Below are 4,799 nucleotides of genomic sequence, written 5' to 3'. Positions count from 1 at the left end.
AGGCCTCAGCCTCCCGAGTAGCTGGGACCACAGGCGCCCGCCACCTCGCCCGGCTAGTTTTTTGTATTTCTTAATAGAGACGGGGTTTCACCGTGTTAGCCAGGATGGTCTCTATCTCCTGACCTCGTGATCCGCCCATCTCGGCCTCCCAAAGTGCTGGGATTACAGGCTTGAGCCACCGCGCCCGGCCTCTTTTTAAACTTTTATTTGTCTAGCTTTAGATATTCCAGTCTAGAGTTTTTTCCCGAACTGATATATTGACAGTTCTCACGTAAGTCCCATTATAAAGAATTGCTTCTACAATATATGGTCAGATTAGATGCAAGAATAAAGCAGTTGTCTTAGTTTAGGTTTCTATTTTATTAATAAAAACTAAAAGAGTACACACTAAAAATACTGCATAGTAAATATCAACATTCTCTAAATTTATAAACTTGAAAAGTCAGAACCTTTTACTGAAGTCGTGATGCACTACTCAAGATATTGTTAACCAAGGTGGATCAGAGGAAGGGCATTTTCAGTTTAGGAGCAGCTACAGCATAGGGACTTCAGAGCCCTTTACCTTAACTTTAGAAGGTCTAAGAGAAGAGTGGCGATAATAAACAGTAATCATAGCTAAATTGATTAAACATGTCCAACGTACTGGGTACTATGTTGACCACTGTAACGTGTTGTCTTCATTCTTCATCACAACCTTACAAGGTAGTTAGAGTGATAATTCCCATTTTGTAGAACACAGAGAGGTTAGTGGCTTCTCCAAGGTTATGGAGCTATTAATGCCAGAGCCAAAACTTGAACTCAGGTCTGCTCAAATACAAACACATACTCTACAAACACATGCTCTTAAACTGTAAGCTTTGTGCATTTCTTGTTGGTGATTAGCCTTTACATCTTGGCAAATCAAACGCGAGGTCATTTTACCATGCTCGGATTCATTGACGTTCTCATAAAGCAACACAAGTCAAAATTTAAAGTGGAGGGTATGAGCCTTCTCCTGCTATTATTCTTGTTTTCTTTTCAATTCAGGATTCTGTAGGCACAAAAACACAAAATGATGTATCTTTTAGTCCCAGGGTGTGCATGTTTTTCTGATCATTTAAATAATTTTAAAACACTACAGACAAATCTCACTTATGCTTAAACCCTGAATAAAATATTAGCAAATAGAATAAAGGGCTACATTAAAATGGAATTTGAAATATTGGTAAATGGAATCCAGCAGAACATTTCAGCAAAGCAAGTTTTTTGTAGAAATGCAAAAATAGCTTTAAAATGGGATTAATAGTATATAGTCAGTCAAACAAATAGATTTAAAAGCCTACTTTCACCCTAATAAATGGTTAAAAGGTATTTGACAAAATTCAACATCCATTTTTTAAAAAGTTCTCATAGTAAAAGAGGCCTAGATTAATATTCTTCACTTGATAAAAAATATGTATATTTCAAAGCAAATACTAGTATCCCTTTATTTTTTATTATTTTTTATTTTTTGAGACAGAGTTTCATTCTTTTGCCCAGGCTGGAGTACAGTGGTGCAATGTCAGCTCACCATAACCTCCGCCTCTCGGGTTCAAGCATTTCTCTTGCCTCAGCCTCTTGAGTAGCTGGTATTACAGTTGTGCACCATCAGACCTTCCTAATTTTTGTGTTTTTAATAGAGACGGGGTTTCACCATGTTGGCCAGGCTGGTCTCAAACTCCTGACCTCAAGTGATCCTCCCGCCTGGCCTCCTAAAGTGTTGGGATTACAGGTGTGAGTCATTATGCCAGGACTTAGTATCACATTTAATAATGAAACACTGCCAGGCGAATGCCTATAATCCCAGCCCTTTGGGAGGCCAAGGCTGGCAGATCACCTGAGGTCGGGAGTTTGAGACCAGCATGACCAACATGGAGAAAGCCTGTCTCTACTAAAAATACAAAATTAGCCGGGCATGGTGGTGCACGCCTGTAATCACAGTTCTTCGGGAGGCTGAGGCAGGAGAATTGCTTGAACCTGGGAGGTGGAGGTTGCGGTGAGCTGAGATCGAATCATTGTACTCCAGCATGGGAAACAAGAGCAAAACCCCATCTCAGATAATAATAGTAATAATAGTAATAATGATAATAATGAAACACAATAACACTAGTTTTTTTTCTATAAAAATTAAGCAAGAAAGACAAAGATATGTATTATTGTACTGTACAGAGGGCACAGTTCTCAATATAGTATTCAAATTTCTTAGATTCAGGGCTTAGCAAAGTGCCTGGCACACAATAGAAACGCAATTTATTTGTTAAATGAATTAGTGACATTGAAACAAGAGGTATAAATTCTGGAATAGAGGAGGTGAAATTATTATTTGCAGATAATACAGTTTTGTTTCAATAGAATTAATTTAAAAATGACTAGAAATAATAGGAACATTCAGAATAGTGGCTAGGTTCAAAATTAATATACCACCACCTGCTCCACATTTGTGGCCTCCTGGGCCACCTATGGGTCCTCCTCCTGGACCACTGAGACCATCTGGAATGCCAGGCCTCTGAGGGCTTTTACTCCAACATTTACCTGCAGGACCACCACTAGGCTGACTCCCTGGCCCTCTCCCAAGCCCACCTCCAAGTCTTCCTCCTGGGAACCCCCACCAAAGCGACCTCCCCCTGCATCTTTAGGTATCCCTCTTTCTCATCCTGGAATGATGACCTTGGATGCCTCCACATAGACTTGCCCCCGTCCATCCCTGGCTTTTCCCGCCAGCTCCCTTGCCAAATCCTGCGATTTTCAGTGCCCCACCCAACTTGATTCGGCAACCCAAGGTGGATGATGTGAGTGCAGCCACCATTGAGAAGAAAGCCACGACAACCATTAGCGCCAAGCCACAGATCACTGCTAATTCCAAGGCAGAGGTTACTTGATTTGTGCCCGCTGCACTGAGAGTAGATCAGGAGAATGAAGGGGCTACTGCCACTCCTCCAAGAAAAGTTAGTGGATGATTCTGCTGTGCCTCTTGCCAAAACAGCTCTCAACTCTGGTCCTTCTAATTCCTGTCTCAGTATAGACCAAGGATGATGTTTATGGGGTTTTCATGAAAGCTGGAAGGGTTACTGTGACACCTTATTTCAGTTCAGAGCTATCCTAAAGTTTAGCTTTGTTCAAAGTTTACTGCATATAAGGGAGGGTGTCTCATTCAGAATAGATTGGCTATTGAAACAGTGCTGCCACATCCATTCCCTTTCATACCACCATTTTCATCCTGTTTCTTCCCTTTTTCCAGTTATTTGGAGATTTGTGATTGAGGATCTCAGTTACTTATTTGTTTTGACTCTCTTCTTGTGTGCTGTGGGCACTGGAGCAGAGATTTCTGAAACACAAGTTTATTTTAACTTGACTTTTGTTTTTGAGTCATTTTTGATATTTTCCTGTAAATATTTTGTAATATTCTACTTGTAGTGAAATGGATCTCAATGTCATTTTCTGATACAAACCTGGATCTGTGGGAAGAAAACATACAGTTCTCTGATTAAAATTATTTCCCAAGCAGAGCCTGAGGCAAGAACAAAGTGCCGATACTTTCTTTGGGCTAAACTTGGAGTGTTTTATGGGAAAAACAAGTAAATGTTCCAAATCAAGAAAAAAAGAAGATGGCCAAATAGGAACAGCTCTGGTCTGCAGCTCCCAGCGTGATTGACGCAGAAGACAGGTGATTTCTGCATTTCCAACTGAGGTACCTGGTTCATCTCATTGAGACTGGTCGGACAGTGGGTACAGCCCATGGAGGGCAAGCTAAAGCAGGGCAGGGCATTGCCTCACCTGGGAAGCACAAGGGGTCAGGGGATTTCCCTTTCCTAGCCAAGGGAAGCCGTGACAGACTGTACCAGGAAAATCGGGACACTGCCACCTAAATACTGCGCTTTTCCAATAGTCTTTGCAAATGGCACACCAGAAGATTATATCCCATGCTGAGCTCAGTGGGTCCCATGCCCACAGAGCCTTGCTCACTGCTAGTGCAGCAGTCTGAGATCGAACTCCAAGGTGGCAAGCCTGGCTGGGGGATGGGCATCCACCATTGCTGAGGCTTGAGTAGGTAAACAAAGCAGCCAGGGAAGCTCGAACTGGGTAGAGCCCACTGCAGCTCGACAAGGCCTGCCTGCCTCTGTAGACTCCATCTCTGGGGACAGGGCATAGCTGAACAAAAGGCAGCAGAAATTTCTGCAGACTTAAAAGTCCCTGTCTGACAGCTCTGAAGAGAGCAGTGGTTCTCCCAGCACAGTGTTTGGGCTCTGAGAACAGACAGACTGCCTCCTCAAGTGGGTCCCTGACCCCCGTGTAGCCTAACTTGGAGACACCTCCCAGTAGGGGCCGACTGACACCTCATACAGTTGGGTGCCCCTCTGAGACGAAGCTTCAGAGGAAGGATCAGGGAGCAATATTGCTGTTCTGTAATATTTGCTGTTCTGCAGCCTCTGCTGGTGATACCCAGGCAAACAGGGTCCGGAGTGGACCTCCAGCAAACTCCAACAGACCTGCAGCTAAGGGATCTGACTGTTAGAAGGAAAACTAACAAACAGAAAGGAATAGCATCAACATCAACAAAAAGGATATCCATACCAAAACCCCATCTGTAGGTCACCATCATCAAAGACCAACAGAAGGTAAAACCACAAAGATGGGGAGAAACCAGAGCAGAAAAGCTGAAAATTCTAAAAAGTAGAGTGCTCCTTTTCCTCCAAAAGATTGCAGCTCCTCACCAGCAATGGAACAAAGCTGGATGGAGAATGACTTTGGCGAGTTGACAGAAGTAGGCTTCAGAACGTTGG

General features: G+C 43.0%; 1 pseudogene; it reads left to right on the top strand.

Annotated features, from left to right (window-relative positions):
- Window positions 1-922: 922 nt before the first annotated feature.
- On the top strand, window positions 923-3,121 carry LOC105540626 (annotated as a pseudogene).
- Window positions 3,122-4,799: the final 1,678 nt, after the last annotated feature.

The sequence above is a fragment of the Mandrillus leucophaeus genome, unplaced genomic scaffold, assembly GCF_000951045.1.
Source record: "Mandrillus leucophaeus isolate KB7577 unplaced genomic scaffold, Mleu.le_1.0 Scaffold223, whole genome shotgun sequence".
Lineage (NCBI taxonomy): Eukaryota > Metazoa > Chordata > Mammalia > Primates > Cercopithecidae > Mandrillus > Mandrillus leucophaeus.
This window is presented reverse-complemented; position numbering and strand designations above follow the sequence as displayed.